Below are 20,887 nucleotides of genomic sequence, written 5' to 3'. Positions count from 1 at the left end.
GATGTAAATATTTTTCCAGTTTATCATTTATTACTATGGACAAACTTTTATTTTATTTTTTTAATTTCTTTTTTTTTTAAAGATTTTATTTATTTGTCAGAGAGAGAGAGGGAGAGAGAGCGAGCACAGGCAGACAGAATGGCAGGCAGAGGCAGAGGGAGAAGCAGGCTCCCTGCCGAGCAAGGAGCCCGACGCGGAACTCGATCCCAGAACACTGGGATCATGACCTGAGCTGAAGGCAGCTGCCCAACCAACCGAGCCACCCAGGCATCCCCAAACTTTTATTTTTAATATATCTGAATTTATCAGTCTTTTCCTTTGTGGTTTCCAGGTTCTATGTCATTCTTATGAAAACCAACTCAATATTAGAAAACAAATTCTCTATTTTCTTCTGGTTTTTACAGGACTTCATATTTTACATTTCAATTTTGTGCCATCATAAGGTCACTTTGGTGTAAGGCAAGAATCTACAATTTTTTCCCAAATAACCACCCAGTTATCCTAATATTATCTTTTCCCAACTCGTTTGAAATGTCTCTATTATCATAATCTTCATTCCCAAGTGTATTGGGGCCGATTTCTGAACTTTCTATTATGTTCCAAGGAAGAGATTTTTTTAAAAAATATTTTATTTATTTATTTGACGGAGAGTGAGAGAGCACAAGCAGGGGGAGCAGCAGAGGAAGAGGGAGATGCAGGCTCCCCACTGAGCAGGGAGCCTGATGTGGGGCTCCATCCCAGGACCCTAGGATTATAACGTAAGCCAAAGGCAGATGCTTAGCCAACTGAGCCACCCAGGCACCCCCCACCAATGGAAGAGTTTTAAACCAGGGCAGGATGTGATGATTTGTGTGAATCTGTGAAACCTCCGGCGTCAAAATTATTTCAATGTGAAAATTATCATTATGGAAGTCTATGATGTGCTCTGGGGGCCCAGCAGAGGGCAGATCATCCCTGCCCAGAGACATAAGCTTTATTGAACTGGTCCTTAAAAGGAGAATAGGATTTTGCCTGGAAGAGAAGGGAGGTAAGGGGCATTTTAGGTGGAGGGTGCTGCCTGAGCAAAGGCATGGAGGTCTAACGTGAGAGTCCATGGTGTTTCCTAGAAATAAATTGGGAAGACTGAGAGGAGAGAAGTGGTAGTGGAGACTGATTGTGTATCTGCATGTGCCTGACATTGCATGGACACCAAAGAAGCCAGCCAGGTGTCTTGAACAGAAAGGACGTGAAGAGATTTGTATTTTGGAGAGATGGAAAGAGTCTTGGGAAGGGAACTTTGCAATATTTACCAAAAGCCTTAAACAATGGTCTGGAAAGATCATTGAGAAATGATCTTTGATTCCATGCATCCAAAGATTTATCCTCAGAGATGTCTGTGCAAGGTTATTTATAACTCAGGAAAGAAAATTAAAAATTAAGAAGGTCAATAAATAGGGTGACGGTTTACATGGGTTAAATTCTCACATTAAAATTGTAATTGAGTAATATTTAATGAAGTGGAAAGATGCTCCAAGCATAACACTTTAAAAAAAAATTGCAAAATTATACTGAGAATTACGATTTATAAAGAATGCACATCACACACAAAATATAGTAGAAGGAATTCTACCAGACTGCAAAAAGGTAGTTATTGTTGGGTAGTTAAATTATGGGTGATTTTCTTTTCTTTTTTGTACTTTTCTATGTTATCTAACATGACTATATTGTTTTAATTGGAAAACACTTTTTTAGATTATTTTAAAAAACATTGTATTTATCTATTTGAAAGAGAGAGCAAAGTAGGGGAGAGGGTCAGAGGGAGAGGGAGAAGCAGGCTCCCTGATGAGCAGGGAGCCCAGTATGGGGCTTGAACCCAGGACCATGGGATTATAACCTAAGCCAAATGCAGATGCTTAACCAACTGAACCACCCAGGCACCCCAGAAAACACTGTTTTAAAAATACATTTGCTGAGATTAGATGATGAGGAAATGCTTGTGGTGTAATGTTAAGTGAAAATAAAAGTATACAAAATTAATTGTGTGACACACTCTCAGCTCTAAATACCATGCATAGGAAAAAGGCCAGGAAATCAATACGATAAAGACAAAAGAAAGTGGAGAAAATCCTTGCATAGATGTTAAAGAGAAACAGAAACAGAGTTGTCAGTAAATCTGTAAAGATGCTCAACCCTATTAGCTATCAAGGAAAATGACAACTGAAACCTCAGTAAAATGCCACTTCACACCCACCAGACTGGGAAAAATGGGAAAATCTGATAAAGCCAAGTGTGGTTCAAGAATATGGAATAACTTTGGGAAAAAAACGTATTGTTATCCAGCAAAATTGATGATGCCCATAACCTATGACCCAGCAATTCTATTCTTTGATATATGCTCTCCAATAACTCTTGCACATGTGCAAATGCACATATAAGAATGTTTATAGCAGCAGGGGGGCCTGACTGACTCAGTTGGAGGAGCATGCAACTCATGATCTCAGAGTAGTGAGTTCTAGCCCCACATTGGGTGTGTAGAGATTACTACTAAAAAATAAATAATAAATAAATAGGGGCACCTGGGTGGCTCAGTGGGTTAAGCCTCTGCTTTCAGCTCAGGTCATGATCTCGGGGTCCTGGGATCGAGTCCTGCATCGGGCTCTCTTCTCAGAGGGGAGCTAAGCAGAGAGCCCCCCTCTCTCTGCCTGCCTCTTTGCCTATTTGTGATCTCTCTCTGTGTTAAATAAATATAAAAAACCTTAATAAATAAATAAATAAACAAACATAAATAAACTTAAAATAAGATTTTTTTTTTTTTATTTGTCAGAGAAAGAGAGAGCACAAGTTGTGGGGAGCAGCAGGTGGAGGGAGAAGCAGGCTTAGCAAGAAGCCCCGATGCGAGACTCAATCCCAGGACCCCAGGATCATGACCTGAGCTATAGGCGACACTGAACCAACTGAGCCATCCAGGCATCCCTATAGCAGCATTCCTTGTAGTAACAAAAATTTGGAAACTACTCCTGGGTCCATGATAGCAAAATGTTTAAACAAACAGTAGTATATTTATACATAGTAATATGATACAGTGAGAAAAACGTGCATTTAGTTACACACATCATGAAAGAATCTTAGAAACATGTTGCATGAAAATATTGTAAGAGAATAATAACGTATGATTCCGTTTATATATAGTTTGAAAACAGAAAAAAAACGAATCTACATACTGTGTAGGGTTTGTGGTAGCCAGCCTTATCCAAGATGGCCCCCAAAGATCCCTCCCTCCTGATATTCACACCCTGGCAATATACCAGAGTTGTCCTTATGTTACTGATGGCAAAGGGCAGCGGTGATGGTATGCCACTTCCAAGACTAGGTTATCTCTTTCTCTGTCTCATTACTCTTTCTGGGGGTAGCCAGCTGCACTGTTATGAGCAGCCCTACAGAAAGACCCATTTGTGGTGAGGAACTGAAACCTCCTGCGGATAGTCATGTGAAGATCCCCCTGGCCCAGCCAACCCTCCAGACGATTATAGCCAACAGATTTACTATATCCCCATCTGTGACCCAGAGCCAGAACCATTGTTATTAACCGCTGAATTTCTGACTCTCAGAAGCTGTATAAAATAATATATATTTGTAACTTTAAACTGCTAAGTTTGGGGGTAATCTGTTTTGCCACAATGAATAACCAATACAGAGATATATACCTATGTGGTAAAATTATAAAGAAATGTAAAGAATAATAAATACAAAATTCAAGATAGCCATTGCTATCTTGTAACAGGAGTGCGTTCAGGATGAACTGGGGAACCAGGTAAAATTGAGGTTTGGAAGACACTGCAAATGTTCTTATTAAATTGAATTGTACGTATGTATACAGAATTTGCTGCCTCATTCTTTTTACAACCATAGGTTCTACATACATATATTTGTATTTGTACCTACTCAATATCTAATAAAATAAATTTTAAAAAGTCTGGGTGGAAATATACTAAGATGTTAATAATAGTGAAGATGTTGCTTCCCAAGTCTATGTAATAGTTATTTTTTTGTTTCTTGTTATTTCCTGTATTTTAAGTAATACGAATATATTATATATAAATAATAATAAGAAAGTACTACTTTCAAAGTGAGAAATTAAACATATATAAACACACACATAAAAATTAAAAATGCCTAAATGGGGGCGCCTGGGTGGCCCAGTGGGTTAAAGCCTCTGCCTTTGGCTCGGGTCATGATCCCAGGACCCTGGGATAGAGCCCGGCATGGGGCTCTCTGCTTGGTAGGGAGCCTGCTTCCCCCTCTTTCTCTCTCTGCCTGCCTCACTGCCTGCTTGTGATCTCTGTCCAGTAAATAAATAAAATACTTTAAAAAATACCTAAATGTGTGCATGTATGAATATAGATGTATGAGGGCTTGTATTTTTATGAAAAGATCTCTGGAAGATACACACTCATTTTTAAATTTTTTTTTTGTTTTTTCATAAACATATAATGTATTATTAGCCCCAGGGGTACAGGTCTGTGAATCGCCAGGTTACAAACTCATTTTTAAGACTAATTTTTTAACACTAACTTTTTTTAACTGAGGGAGAGGGATTGGCAATGGGGTGTGGTAGGAGGTATAGGGATTTTTCACTTTTTTTAAAGATTTTATTTATTTATTTGACAGAGAGAGAAAGGTCACAAGTAGGCAGAGAGGCAGGCAGAGAGATGGGGGGAACAGGCTCCCAGCTGAGCAGAGAGCCTGATGTGGGGCCCAATCCCAGGACCTCAAGATCATCACCTGAGCTGAAGACAGAGGTTCAACCCACTGAGCCATTCAGGCACCCGGGCTTTTTCACTTTTTACTTTATATATGTTCATGAACCCAGATGGACCTGGCTGCAAATCTTAACTCTGCTATGTGACCTTGGGCAGTTCATGTCACTTCTCTTGAGCCTCAGGTTTTTTCATCTGGAAATTGGAAATAATTGCACCTACCTAGCAAGGGTGTTGCAAAGATTAAGTCAAGTCATGAATGTATAGCACCTAACATACCCTCCATTCTGTCATAAGCATATATTATTTTTGTAACTTTAAAACATACCAAATATTGAAGTACCTGGTTGATGTACCAAGCCAGTGCCCACTGCAAATGCAGAGGATGGGATTTCCAGAGATTCTCTTTCCTACTCCCTAAAGACAAAGGTCCCATTTGGGCCTGGCTAGCACTGATTTTACATGAGCTTGTTGAAAAGAAATCCCTGCATTGGCAGTCACTCTCCAACCCCCCATCCAGCTCCTAGCAAACATTAATCTACTTTCTGTCTCTATGGATGTGCCTCTTCCAGAAATTTCTAAAGTGGAAGCATACAATATTTGTCATTCCTAGTCTGGCTCCTTTTATTTGTATCATGTTTCAGGTTCATCTATGTTATAGTATGTAGCGATACTTAATTCACTTTATTAAAATATACTACTTCATTGCATGGATTTATCACCTTTTACGGTCCCATTCATCAGATGGTGGACATTCAGGTTGTGTCCTATGGCCTTTCGTTCTTAATCACAGTTTGCTAAGGTCTGTGTAAACCTTCCCCCAAAAGAATTCCACATCAGCCATGAAGAAAGAGATGAGGAAACAGATTTCCCTTTGCTTGACTGGGTGGGAACTATGGAAGGCAGAATGGTGTCCCCTTTTCAAGGGATCCTTTTGATGGCTGTCTCCAATGGCTCATACTTGCACCTTCTCCAGGGGAGAATTCTTGGGTGATTGCAGCCACCCTACCTAAAGATGTCTGAGAGTTAGTTGCCACCCAGAGTCAATGGGTGGTTGCTGTCCATTCTCCATGAAGTAGGAAGCCTCCACTGAACTGGAAGGCAAGTACGGATTTTTGGCTGGTGACTACTGGTTTAGATGGTAGAGGGATTGACAGACACAGAGTGAAGGAGCAGATTTGGAAGGGGCAAGGGTAGGAGCTGGTTCTTTCTTTCTCTCTCACTTTAAAAAAATGAGAGTTTGAAGAGCCAGAATAATTTTCTGATCTGCTGGCTCCTTCTCCTTTCTCCTTTGCAGGTTTCTCTCCCCTATCACACTTCCATTATAAAAAAAAATAAAAATAAAAATAAAAATAAATTCAAATCTCACAAATAATACATGGCTACCTTCTTTTCTAAAACAAAGATAAAACTCACATTATCTATCATTTCTGTCCACAATCCAGTTTAGTTCCTCTCCTCTGAAGTTCCCACACTTGTCAGTTTGTTGTGAATTCTTCCATACCTTTTGTCATCTATCTATCTATCTATCTATCTATATCTGTTTAGGAGAGGCAATGTAGGGCAGTGGTTAAGGGTTTGGCCTCTGGAGCTGGACTTCCTATGTTCACATACAAACTGTGTGACCTTTGAGAAGTTGTCTGCCCTCTCTGAGCCATAATTTCCTGAATCTATAAAGTGGAAATGATATTACCTCAAAGAGTTATTAGGATAAAATAAGTTATTATATGCAAAGCACTTCAAACAGTGCCTGGCATATGGTAAGTGCCAGATAAGTGCTAGCTGACATTATTCATACACACCCACAGGAAAAGTGGAGTGTTGTTTTGCATATTTTTCAAAACCATAATGCCTTCCTGGGTGCCTGGCTGGCTTAATCTGTGAAGCATGCAACTCCTTTTTTTAAAAAATTTTATTTATTTGACAGGCAGAGATCACAAGTAGGCAGAGAGGCAGGCAGAGAGAGAGAGAGGGAAGCAGGCTCCCTGCTGAGCAGAGGACCTGATGCGGGACTCGATCCCAGGACCCCGAGATCACGACCTGAGCCAAAGGCAGTGGCTTAACCCACTGAGCCACACAGGGGCCCAGAGCATGCAACTCTTGATCACGGTGTTTTAAGTTCAAGCTCCGCACTGGGGATAGCGTTTACTTAAATTAAATTAAATTAAACCAAGTAAATAAAAACCATAATGGTTTCATAATGAATTTATATCAATCAGCGATTTGTTTTCTAACCAAAAACGTGTCTCAAAGATACTGCCCCATCGGTCCAGATCAGTTGAACTTTTTTGAACTGAATTGATGTTTAATATTCCATTCTTTAGACAGTTTATTAAAATACCCTCCTACTTATGGATATTTAGGTGGTTTCCAATGTCTCACAACTACAATGCAACAGCCTACTGATTGATTTCCCTTTTTCCATCCCTTTTCTCCTTCCCTCTGCTTTCAGCACAGCAGCCAGAATTTTCCCATTAATAGCAGAGAGCTAATCAATGCTCAACACCCTCCCAGGCCTTCTGTACCTCATTGAGAGTAAAAATCAAAGTCCTCACAATGGCCCAGTTGGTCTTCCAGAATATTTCCTGTATTCTTCTCCTTGTAGTTGATTCAGCCCCTGACTTGCTATTTCTAAAACATGTCTGCTATGCTCCTACCTTTACATTTGCTGCTCCCTCTGGACACTCTTCCTTCAGCTACCTATATGGCTCACTCATTACCTTCTGGAGGTCTTCGTCCAAATGTCCCTGAACTACCCTACTTAAAATTACAAACCCTCTTCCCACGGATAAGGCCAAAACCATGATGGCTAAAATTGTGGAGAGAGTGGACCAGATGTGTCGGTTTTTCCTTTCAGCCCTAAAAGGCTGCTTTGGTGATTGCAGACTGCGCAGTCATCCATTCATGAAGAATGGGAACTTGAGCTTCAGCCTAGAATGTGATCAATGCAGAAGGAATGACAGGAGATGAATCCCTTGGGTCAGGCTTACCCATTGGAACGACTTGGGAAGTTCTTGCACATATCCTGGCCAGCAGGCACTGCCTCATTCACTCCCTTACCCACTGGGCACCTTCTGCCTTGTAGGCCCTGGGCATGGCACAGCTCTGATGCCCCTGTTTTCTTAATGTAAAGCAAACTAGCTTTACCTCCATCCCCACCCAGGCCTGGCTACCTGGTGGCCCTGCAGGTCCCTAGTGTTTGGGTGATGTGTCTGCTGAAATTAAGCGGCCACAGTATAGGCAGTCCCTGGCCCTCCTTTGTCTCTGGGCAGCCCCTGCCTTCCTCTTCTCCTTGCCATCCTCGAGGCCTGGAGACCCAGTGACTTTGCATATATCACCTCCTAATACACTACATTTATTTACCTTGTTTAGAGTCTGTCTTCTCCCATAGAACACCAGGTTCCCAAGAACAGAGATTTTGTCTGTCTTTTCACAATTCTATCCCCACATTTAGTACAGTGACTGACACATAGTAGGTGCTCAATTCATGCTGTGGTGACTGTGTCTTTGTGCCTCTATGTGAAAGTAGATGGGTGTGCCTCTTGGAACTAAACCTAGAAATAGAAGTCCTAGGTCACAGAGCATATGTGTTTGACATTTTAATAGATGTTGCTAATTTGCCCTCTAAAGTAGGCAAACCCATTTGTTCTCCTACCCTACAAATCCTTGATACCATTAAAATTTTAATTTGGGGCAATCTGGTGGGTGAACATGGTACCTTCTTGTTTAAATTTAATATAAATTGAATTTAAATTTCAGTATTACTAGTTGAGGCCAATGACCTTTGCATACCTTAAAAAAAATTTTTTTTTTGAAGATCTAATTGGCTTTATTAAGGGATTCCTGAATGGGGCAGTATCCCGTCTAGCAAGTAGAAGGGAGTTCCCATTTGCATTATCTTTAATGGCCAATTTTGCTTCTTCTTCTAAGAACTAACTATTTTCCCCATTTTTTTCCTCCCCCCCCCCCAGTTTTTGTCCTTTTCTTACTGATTTATTGACTTTTTTTTGTTTATTTATATATTGGGTTCTAATTCTTTGCTATATGTGTTGGAAATATTAAAAATTTCCTATCCCAACATTATAAACATAGTCTTTTAAAATTTCAAAAATTTTGATTTTTTTCCCCTATCTTTAAGTTTTTTTTTTTTTTTTTTTTTTTTTTTTTAAGATTTTATTTGTCAGAGATAATACACACAAGAAGGGAGAGCGGCAGGCAGAGGGAGAAGCAGGCTTCCTCTGAGCAAGAAGCCTTATGTGGGACTCCATCCCAGGACTCTGGGATCATGACCTGAGCCCAAAGGCAGGCACTTAATTGACTGAGCCACCCAGGCATCCCCTACCTTCAGGGTTTTAATTCAACTGAATTTTGTTTTTGTAAATGGTATGGGATAAATATCTAATATATTTTCCCCAAATGAAAAGCAAATGTCTTACCTTCATTTTTTGTTTGTTTCCATCTTATTTGAAATTCTAGTCAGCATTTACTAAATTCAGATACACATGGGTCTGTTTTGGGACTCTTAAACTTTTCTACCAGTCTTTCTTTGTTGTTTAAAAAAAAAATTCCTATGGCAATATCCTGGTTAAAAAAAACTTTGCGGAAAACTTCACAAACATATATGAACATATGTGTGTGTATGTGTGTGTGTGTGTGTGTGTGTGTGTGTGTGATGAACCTGTCATTCAGTTTCAACTTATCAATTTGTGGCTAATCTTACTTCATCAATATTCCCACCTACATTCCTCCCTGCACTTTCCCGATTATTCTGAAGCAAATTCTAGAGTCATTTTATCCCCACCATTTATATATGTATCTCTAAAAATAGGAAGGAGTATTAAAACAAAAACAAAACTACTCTTGCTCTTTATATTTTGAAGAAATGAGATGTGTTGTTCTGTAGAGTTTTCCTGTCTGGATTTTGCTGATTGTATCCCCATGGGATCACTTAACTATACTTTAAAAATTACGATAATTTAAAAATATGTTAATGCCCATGAGAGCTGGTATGGCAATCACCCACCTCCCCCATTACTTTCCAAAATTCAGATGCCACATCTTGTGCTTTCCTCTTCTATATAAATTTTAGAATCAGTTTGGCAAGTTCCATGACAAAACCTATTGCGAATTTCATTGGAATTGCCTTGAGCTCTTCATATGGAAAATCAACAGCTTTACAATATTGGATCTCCCCATTCTTTAATAAAGTATATAATCTCCTTTACTTGTTTTTGTAGTTATATAACCAAGTTTCACAGTTTTTAATTTTCAGATAAAGATCTTAGGCTTATTTTCTACAAGGCAATGTTTTCTGCCTTGTAGCTGCTATTATTTTCTAACTGATTATTGATGATGTATAGGACCAGACATCCTTAATTCAAATTCCACCGCCTCCATTTTACTGATTTTAGACAATTCACTCAACTTCTCTGATCTTTTGTTTTTCTTTTTAAAATAGGATGATAAAGAAAGGGACGTAAATGGAATTGAAAGGGAAGGAGCACCCAGTTATAAACCGCGGCTTTAAGGCAGTGGTATCAGGGCATGGGCTCAATAAAGACTTGGAGAGACTCCTTCACAGTTGGGAGAGAAGCTGAGGGCGAGTCTATGCTGTATACAGGGGAGTCTATATTAAAACGAATGGAATTCTTATGAACATTCAAGGCACCATGCACTACTATAGGAAGAATCATAAATTTTCTTTCATGAAAGTATTTCGGAGGTCCAGTCGCGCGCCGTTCTGTTACCTGAAGCGACTTCTTATCTCTTCAGTTGGTACCACCTCTCCCGAATAATCTGGAGTCGAGGGTTCTGGGCTTTGTAGTAATTTCCTCATTAGATTTGTTCCAAATGGTTCACGCAGCTGCATGAGACTACATTTCCCAGGAGCCTCCCGGGCCGGTTGTTTGCTAGTCCCTCATCCTGACTTCCGGCGTCCTTGTGATCCTCTGGGCCAATCGGGAGGCTAAGGATTGCGGGTTCCCGCACTCTGATTGGTGCATTCGACTGGAGAGCCTGGGTTCAAATTTTCAACGGTACTGAATGAAGTCCCGCGTCGGATCTTCCGGACGCTCGGTTGTCAGAGCTGAGGTGAGGTGAGCTTTGGAGAGAAACGGGGACCAGCTGGGGTGCGGCCTGCCGTTTCCCTGATTTTCGAAAGGCTGGAGGCCGCCAAACCCGGAGCGCCTCCAAGCGCCTCTTGCCCCGGGCTTCAGAGGCGGTCGAATTGTGTGGGCGCCGCCCTGGCCAGGCGGGAAGGTAGTCGGGCTTCGGACGACCCTTCTCTTGGTGGCACAGGATTTTCCAGCGAAGTGTGTCCCGACCGAGACTAGCGGGCTGCATCTGGAGGTAGAGGCCGTGGCCGGCCCTGGGAAATACGGGGAAGTAGCGGTTGCGGGAGGCTGTAAGCTAGTAATGGTAACGACCATTGTTACCACGCACATATGAAATAAGCTTTCACTGGATTACGCACTCTGCGTGCGTTTCTCACCTAATTGTCCCACGAAGCCAATGAAGCAGGTCCTATTCTTAGTCCCACTTTTTAGAGGAGGAAACTGAGGCCCACAATCCAGGTTTCAAGAAATGGATGAAACCGTAGCCCCGCCCTCAAGAAGGGTGGCTTTGGTGGAGGAAAACAGATGTGGTCACAAGACGACTACATTTAAAAACTATTGTGTAAGAATAGGAAGGTAATTGCGGGAATTTCGTTCCAATTAGAGTTGTCTTTTTGTTTGGGATTTAAAATTCATCCTGTTTTATCTAGATCTGCAACGAGTAACTAGGTATCACTGCCTTTGTAATTTCCTGTCCTAGAACATATAAATAGACTGAAGAGGAAAGGACAAGGGTGAACCAGACTATAATATGGTAGGACTGTTCTGCCCCCTTTCCCTTGATGTGTGGTGTCTTTGTCTCGCATACAGTTTTCCCATAGTTAAATCCGAAGGGCTTGCCCCAATCAGCCCTGCTTAGAACCAGACAGCACTGAGGGCTCTGCTGATTTTGCTCAGAAGTCATTGCTTTATGTACTCCTAGGTTCATTCAGCTTTACCTTCTCTTGACATCCTAAGGCCTTTCTTATCTTATCCTTATTTCATCAGGATTTGAATTATTGAGTGCTATAATGATATTCTTGGGTTGTGGTCTCAATGTATCCTACCCCGTCAGGCCACCCCTATATCACCCTTGGTGGTTTTGGAGTATCACTGTTAGGCTCAGTATTAAGTTGCCACTCTCAGGATAAAAATTTCTGTGGCTCCCAGTGCACTTAGCTAATTAATTGATTTTTGAGGGTGTACTGTGTGCTCAGATTGATGTTATATACTCTGGATATTCAGATGTATGATGTTCTCATGGGTTTTCTGGTATGCTTGAGGACAGAAGACTGATTCAAATTCACAACTGACTATCTGAACAAGAAATGACAGCGTTGGAGTACTGTAGTGTTATGTAGTGTTATTGTAGGTGCCGGCAAGGTAGAGGTGAGGGAGATCAGTGAGGCTTAAGACAGGCAAGGATGTCTTTGTGAAGCAGATGGGACCCCAACTGGCTCTTGATAAGCAGAGTTTGGTTAGATAAGAACTAGAACAGTCTTGGTGCAGAGAAATTGCCCACTTACTATCTGCTGAATTGGATAGGCAGGAGGGCATTATCTAAATTGAGTACAAAATTGCAGGTATGAAAAACTGGATGTATTCAACTAGGTTGATAAATTTGTTTAGACTTTTGGGGCGCCTGGGTGACTCAGTTGGTTAAGGGTCTGCCTTCGGCTCAGGTTGTGATCCCAGGGTTCTGGGATCCTGTCCCACATCAGGCTCCGTGCTCATCAGGCTCATCAGGCTCCCTCTCCCTATGCTGCTTCCACTCTCTCACTCTCTCTGTCAAATAAATGAATGCAATCTTTAAAAAGCAACTTTATAACTTTTAATAAAATAGGGTGGTTTTGGCCAGCCTTATGCTTATGTCTGTATATTCCAAGCTTAATAAAATAAATTTATCCTACATTTGCAATTAGGCTTCTCCACGACACAGGATTATGTGAGAAAGTCCTTCATTTTTTGTTTAGGTGCCAGATGTTCAAAGTTCTTCCATATTACTTACATATTTTTTTCCTCAGCCTTACCTGGGTCTCTTCCCACATTCTTTTTGAATTGCTGGGGAAGGAAAGAAAAAGGAGAGCTCTAAATGCCCTTTGGCAAACTGAATTGTCTTTGCAATGAGTAAAGTTAGGAAATAGAATTGACTACTAGGAGACTGAACAGCCCAAACAATTCTATGAATAGGTCTGTATTTGAGACAGAGATCTAGAGATCAGTGGTTGGAGGTACTTGGTGCAAAAAGAATGGATAGCTGGGAGGGGTTCTGGTTATGTTCATTTGCACAGAGAGATTTGATTGGGAGGAAATTACAGATTAGTGGGAAAGGAGTTTACTTTGGAAATGTTTAAAAAATACTATTAAAAAAGATAATAAAAGTTTTTTTTTTTCTTTCCATATTACAAGTATGCCTGCTATCGGTCCTGATGTTTGAATAACACAGAAGTGTACACTATTACCCTTGGTGTCAGTGTTCCTAAATTGCGAATTTGGAAAGTTAGTTTTAAAGTGTGAGTATATAATATTAAAGACACCACGAGACAGCAATGTATACTCAAAACATAAGCTGAAACAACAATTAACTTTGGGGTAGATTTATACTATTCATTTATTTATTTAAGATTTTATCCATTTATTTGACACACAGAGAGAGACACACACAGAGAAAAAGACACAGCGAGAGAGGGAATACAAGCAGAGGGAGTGGGAGAGAGAAAAGCAGGCTTCCCCATGCAGGGAGCCTGAAGCGGGGCTTGATCTCAGGACCCTGGGATCATGACAGGAGCTGAAGGCAGACGCTTAACCACTGAGCCACCCAGGTGCCCCAGATTTATGCTATTTGGACCTTAGCTCCTAGAGGCACTCTTTGGTTTTGAGAGGGGTAATCTTTGGTGTTTTATAGCCGTTTCCTATTCTCTGTTAACCATTTTTACTACAGAGAACATGAACCTGTTCTATCACTTTTCTGTTTCTTCTAGGTTCTTTTTTAAAAAATTAATTAATTTTTATTTTTTAAAGAATTTTTTTAAGGTTTTATTTATTCATTTAACAGAGAGGGAGAATACAAACAGGGAGAGCAGCAAGCAGAGTGGGAGGGAGAAGCAAGCTCTCTGCTGAGCCAGGAGCTGGATGTAGGACTTGATCCCAGGACCCTGGGATCACCACTTGAGCCAAAGGCAGCCGCTTAACAAACTGAGCCACCGAGCGTGCTAGCTATCCAGGTTCTTGATAAAAAGTACTTGTTAGACTTCAGCATTTCAGAAGACATGTGAAAAGTATATTGCCACTCTGAATCAAGCCCGTAGGCAGGTGGACTGACGGATTAAACCACAGGTAAGGCGGTGTCCAAAGTGAGTTACATTAAAAAGGGATAAGAGGAACATTAATAATTACCATCAAAAGTGTTTAATATATCTTCAAAAGTAACATACTTTGGAAGAAAATTTATTTAATATGAAAAAGCAAAAGAAAGAACTATCCCTCACTATTGTACTTCTCAGATAAACTATTGCTAACATTTTGATAGATTTCTTTCCAAATTTTTCTGTGCCCATATTTGGTTTTAAAAAGTCATACACTAAAAATTTTCATTATATTTTTCAATATAATAATTAGGTTATGAGCATTTTTTCATTTCGTTAAAATTTGCTACAACATTATTTTAAGATTTTTTTTGTCAGAGCGAGAGAATGAGAGAGTGTACACAAGCAGGGGGAGCAGCAGGCAGAGGGAGAAGCAGACTCTCTGCTGAGCAAGGAGCTCGGATGCAGGACTCTATCCCAAGACCCTGGGATCATGACCTGAGCGGAAGGCAGATGCTTAACCAGCTGAGCCACCCAAGCATCCCTCTACAACATAATTTTAATGGCTATGTGGTATTCCATTATATGGTTCTGCCACAGTATTTTATGCAGTGAAATCATTGGTCAAAGATTGCGTATTTATTTATTTATTTATTTAACAGACAGAGATCACAAGTAGGCAGAGAGGTAGGCAGAGAGAGAGGAGGAAGCAGACTCTCTGCTCAGCCTGATGAGGGGCTCCATCCCAGGACCCTGGGATCATGACCTGAGCTGAAGGCAGAGGCTTTAACCCAGTGAGTCACCCAGGTGCCCCGAATGCACATTTTTTTTTTTTAAGATTTAATTTATTTATTTGACAAATAAATTATGTCAAAATGTCAAAATTTATTTGACAGATAGATCACAAGTAGGCAGAGAGAGGAAGGGAAGCAGGCTCCCTGCTGAGCAGAGAGCCCTATGTGGGGCTCGATACTAGGACCCTGGGACCACGACCTGAGCTGAAGGCAGAGGCTTTAACCCACTGAGCCACCCAGGTGCCCCCTGAATGCATATTTTTAAGACACGGGTACATAACACCAAATTGCCTCATAAGAAAATAATGCTGATTTACATACCCACTTAATAGTGTATATTTACACAGGCATAAATTTATATTTTAAAAATATGTGATACAGTCACATGGTACGAAACTCAAAATAGTATAAAAAGTTTTATAGTTAAAAATCTTCTTACAGCCTTGTCACTGACACTTGCTGGCATCCCGTAAGCAATTGCTTTCTGAGATTCTTGGGTACCTGTGTATCTACATCCCAAGAGGGATACCTTTTGTGTTTTTCTTTTTGGTTTGTTTTTTAAAGATTTTATTTATTTATTTGAGATGGTGAGAGAGGGAACACAGTATGGGGAGTGGGAGAGGGAGAAGCAGGCTTCCTGCTGATCAGGGAACCTGATGCAGGGGTCAGTCCTAGGACCTGGGCATCACGACCTGAGCCGAAGGCAGACACTTAACAACTGAGCCACCCAGGTGCCCTGCAAGAAGGATACCTTTTGAAGGATGTAAAAATCTCCTTAAGACTGTGTGATTGAGATTTCACTAGGAATGTATGCAGCCCCACTATCAACCCTTAAAAACTCTTTGGCTTCTTACTATTGAAACAGCAGAACACTTTGATATTCTGCAGAGATTTCCTAATATTCTTCAAAGATTTCCTTTTAGTATTCTACTTTGTGTCATTATTTGGCTTGAAGGTAAATGGCATCATTGATTTTTATCCAGGTTTTATTAGTTGTTTAAGAGTAGGTTAGGGTTTGTAGAGTTGTACAGATAAGTTAAATAAAGCAGAACTGAGTTAGTAAGCCATAACTCACAAGTTCGGGAGAGAAATGATAAAAAGTATATGTGCTTGAGGTTTCTGGACAGTGATGAATTACAACAAGTGTCCATGTGTCCTGTGCTGACTTCTAAGTGCTTGGACAGTGAAGGATTGTCATTGGATTTTAAATTGACCCAATTTTGGAAGCTTCATGCATCTGTTTCTGTAAACAGATCCAATTTCAACATAGAAGTTAGCAAACATAAATGTGGAAACACAAAGTCCATTAACTTCCTTTAGACTTAGTTTGTGACTTTGATTAACAGTTGAAATTGCATGCTGGATTATGTTGCCATTTACTGACTCCTGCTAATCCCTTATGTACAAAAAAAATGTAGGTGTTTTTTCGCTGCGTAAGATGAAAATAACTCTATTTAACTTGTGGTACGGTAACAGGATCTCTTATCCCTTGTGAAAGTAGGAGAGGGTGTGCCTGGGAAAATGGCACCATTTGGGATGGGACCATTTAACTAATAGACTTCTAATGAAGTCTTGACTTACTTTTACTCTATTATATTACCAGTTGTTTAACTCATGATTTTTCTTCCAGTAGAAATAGGTACAGTGCAGCTCACAAAGTGGATAGTGAAGTGCTTGAGAGCATTTGTCACACCAAAGTCTTTGTTTTGTTTAGGAGCTGCTAGTCTACTATGTCAACCTTGCTTAGAATGCACCCTTTTGCAGATTTCCCCCACTTCCTCTGAATCTGCATCTTTTGATTTATAGAGGTTGTCAAGTCTAGTTATTTTTGGTTTGAGAGTGAAGAGAAATAGGATGTGATGGAGGTTAATTTCTAATGAATGTGGAAACAAGTTGCATTGCTTCTTTTGCAATCTTTCTCAATTATGTGCTTCTCCCACATTTGTTTCCCATTTCCATTTATCTCTTTCCTTAGAAAAAGTCAGTATGCATCCTTAGCTTGTAGAACTCTGCAGGATTGTATCTTTTTGTTGCTGTTGTCCTTTGTGCATATCTTTTCTCCTTTTTAAAAAATTTTTTGACAAGTATAGTTGACACACAATGCTACATTAGTTTCAGTTTACAACAGTGATTCAACATCTCTGTAGCTTATGCTATGCTCACCACTGTCTGTATTTTTTTTTTTAAGATTTTTAAATTTATTTCTTTGACAGACAGAGATCACAAGTAGGCAGAGAGGCAGGCAGAAATAGAGGGGGAAGCAGGCTCCCTGCTGAGCAGAGAGCCTGATGTGGGACCCTGGGACCATGACCTGAGCTGAAGGCAGAGGCTTAACCCACTGAGCCACCCAGGTGCCCCCAGTGTCTGTATTTTTAAGCATCACTTCCACCAGCTCCCCTTCTCTGGACTTCCACCGTGATCTTGGTTTTTTTCCCCTTTGTAGCAAAGATCACCCTGTATCACAATTGTCTGTAGTTTCCACTCAAATATGAATTTCTTTTTTTTTTTTTAAGATTTTATTTATTCATTTGAGAGAGAAAGATCACAAGTAGGCAGAGAGGCAGGCAGAGAGAGAGGAAGGGAAGCAGCTTCCCGCCAAGCAGAGAGCTCGACTCGGGGCCGGATCCCAGGACCCTGAGATCATGACCTGAGCGGAAGGCGAGGCTTTAACCTACTGAGCCACCCAGGCGCCCCTCAAATATGAGTTTCTTAAGGGAAGAGATTATATATATCCTTTTATTTATTTATTTTTAAAAAATGATATTTATTTGACAGACAGCAAGTGAGGGGACACAAGCAGGGGGAGTGGGAGAGGGAGAAGCAAACCACTCTGAGCAGGGAGCCTGATGTGGGGCTTAATCCTGGGATGCTGGGATCATGACCTGAACTGAAGGCAGATGCTTAATGACTGAGTGACCCAGGAGCCCCTATATGTATTCTTTTAGTCTTTGTTCTCTGGAAACAAAAATGAGCTGTATGATACGATGATGGCTTTTAATAGGCAGTTCTAAAAGGAACCTAAGTAGTTCATAATATGGGAGAGCCTTTTTCCTCAGTTCTGTTGTAGGATTATTGGTCTGAAAGAGCTATTTCTTCACTCAGAATATTTCTAGTTTTGCAGGAGTCTAGAGCTGTGGTGGATTTAGATAATTTTGAAATGTGAAGCTGGTTCTCTTGCTTGGCAGTCTTATTTGTTTGGGGGAATGTGGTTGACGCATGTGCCTTTTTTCTTTCCTTTTTTTTTTTCAGTGAGACCTGTTGACAGAAATTCAATCTTGATTAAGGGGTGCAGGAAGGTATCCAGTTCCCATCATGCCTGGGGCTCTCTCATTTAAACAGTTGGCCCAGGCCCTAGGCTGTTCCTTTTCCCACTAGGCCTTGTGCTTTTTTAATTTTTGAAGGTTTCACATCTTAATTTTATTATTTGTGGGAGAAGCAGCTTGGTGAAACCGGCATAACCCAGTAGTTACTTTTGGTTTTGTTCATGTACTTGTGCTGTCACCTTTTATTGAAGAGTCAGACTTCTCAGTATATATACATTTTGTTTACTTGTTCCCTTTTTAGTAGGGTTGGTAGGGATGATCTCCTGAGTTGCTCATACTAGACCAAAAGATAGTTTAAAAGAAGATTTTTAGGGGCACCTGGGTGGCTCAGTGGGTTAAAGCCTCTGCCTTCAGCTCAGGTCATGATCCTCCGGGTCCTGGGCTCTGCTCAGTGGGGAGCCTGCTTCCCCCCCAACCCCCGCCTGCCTCTCTGCCTACTTGTGATCTCTGTCTCAAATGAATAAATAAAATCTTTAAAAAAAAAAAAAAGCTTTTTAAAAAAGAGGTAATGTTAGAAAAATAGTATTTTGGTTTTAAAGTTTTCAGCTAAATAAAGATTAGGCATATTTAAGTTTGCGCCCCTTGCCTTTTGACCCCCATCAATCAAATGCACTCTTAGACCTCAAAAGATATCCCTCCATCTCATTAAATACCCTCCTCTTTGTCTCTTTTACTCTAGAATATCCACTGAGAGGTTCAGACTAACTTCCATCTTATGCAAAGGAAAAACTTTATATGCAAGAATACAAACTAAGAAAAAAAGAAATTAAGGGGTGGTGTTTTACTTAGGGGATGATTCAGCTCAGAGCTTTCCCAGTGTATTTAGAATAGGATTCTTAATTTACCAGTATTCTTTTGTGAACAGTTTTTCAGGAATACTTACAGTTATATGTAAAGCAGAGTTAATATTTGCATTTGTCTGACAGATTAGTATGATTTGGTTACATACTTCATCTTTGAAGTAATATTATAGGAAAAATCTGTTCATTATAGCAACTCTAGATTTTTGGAATCTCACAGACCTGGTCTTAAAACTCAACACAGCTACATACTAGTTGGTAATCTTGGAGTAGGTTTATTACTGTGAACCTGTTTCCTTATTTGTAAAATGGTGATGATGATATCTACCTTGTATATTGTTGATGAAGTTTAAATGAGATGATTTATATCCAGTGCCTGGCACAGTGCTTGGCCTATAGTAAACAGTATTTGGAAGTTATTATCTACAAATGGTTTTATCCCTTCTTCCTTAACATTTCCTATTGAGCTACATAAATATCTATCTTTTAAATAAATATGAGAGTAAATAAATAAAAACAAACAAATAAATACATAAAAATACACACACACAAAGAGGGGTGCCTGACTGGCTCAGTTGATAGAGCACATGGCTCCTGATCTTGGGGTTGTGAATTTGAGCCACATGTTGGGCACAGAGATTATCTAAAGAAAAAAATCAGTAAATATGAGAGGTAGTAGATCTGAGTTCAAAGGCTGGCTCTGCTACTTCATAGCTGTGTGGTCATGAATAAGTAGTAAGTCTCTCCTTGCCTCAGTTTTCTCACCTGTAAAATGAAGATAATAATAGTACTTAAACTTCACAGGATTATTGGAAGATTTAGTGAGTTAATACATGTAAAACGCTGTGGAAACAGTGTCTGGCATGCCATAAGTACTCAATAATTAATAACTATTATTATTTTTAACTTTTTTCAAGTTTATATACTTTTTATTAAGTCAATACCCAGGAGCATTTTTTTTTTTTTAAGATTTTTTTATTTATTCATTTGACAGACAGAGATCACAAGTAGGCAGAGAGGCAGGCAGAGAGAGAGAGAGGAGGAATCAGGCTCCCTGCAGAGCAGAGAGCCTGATTCGGGGCTCAATCCCAGAATCCTGGGATCATGACCTGAGCTGAAGGCAGAGGCTTTAACCCACTGAGCCACCCAGGCGCCCCACCCAGGAGCATTTTGTTTTTATACAGAGACAATTAAATAAAGAAAGGATGGATAACATTTGGATAAGTGAAGTTAGTAGCCAATTTATAGACCACATAAATGGGAAACGTTATTTCCAAAAATCAAGAGGTTTAGCAATTATTGCTGGATTACCAAAAGTACTTAATTAATAAAAAATTCCAGAAAGCCCAGTGACTTATGGACTGTATACATCAATTTAGGGGAAAATAAATACTGCTTAACTAGTTCTTTAAACTGAAAAGGTATACATTTATAAAACATTCAAAGAGTATAAAAGTTCATATAGTGAAAAATCTTCCTCTGACCCAGAACTCCTTGCTCTCTTCCCAGACCCAAATACTGTTAACACTTATGTCTCCTTCCACAATAGTCTTATGTGTGAACAAAGGTATATATGAGTCCCTCTGCTTCTTTTTAACATGAATAGGAGTATGCACTTTAATGTTTTGCTTTTCTTCATAGCTCTTGGAGCTCATGGTGTACACATATCATCACATATGCAAAGTTACCTAATATTAAAGTTACTTAATAGGGGCGCCTGGGTGGCTCAGTGGGTTAAAGCTTCTGCCTTCGGCTTGGGTCATGGTCCTGGGGTCCTGGGATCGAGCCCTTTGTCGGGCTCTCTGCTTGACGGGGACCCTGCTTCCTCCTCTCTCTC

At 40.2% G+C, this 20,887-nt stretch overlaps 1 protein-coding gene across 8 annotated transcripts in view; it reads left to right on the top strand.

The window, feature by feature from the left end:
* Window positions 1–20,887, top strand: part of TPX2 (TPX2 microtubule nucleation factor) — a 70,783-nt gene that overhangs the window by 1,888 nt on the left and 48,008 nt on the right. For 2 of the 8 annotated variants that reach the window (XM_032351055.1, XM_032351048.1), the window contains exon 1: window positions 10,722–10,826. The exons of 2 other annotated variants lie outside the window; for them this stretch is intronic. The gene's annotated coding sequence lies outside the window, so the exon portion shown is untranslated. 4 more of the 8 variants (XM_032351049.1, XM_032351050.1, XM_032351051.1 and 1 more) reach the window with 4 other exon arrangements.

The sequence above is a fragment of the Mustela erminea genome, chromosome 7 (assembly GCF_009829155.1).
Source record: "Mustela erminea isolate mMusErm1 chromosome 7, mMusErm1.Pri, whole genome shotgun sequence".
In the NCBI taxonomy this organism is placed as follows: domain Eukaryota; kingdom Metazoa; phylum Chordata; class Mammalia; order Carnivora; family Mustelidae; genus Mustela; species Mustela erminea.
Note: the sequence above shows the minus strand (reverse complement) of the source record. Positions and strands in the feature narration are given on the sequence as shown.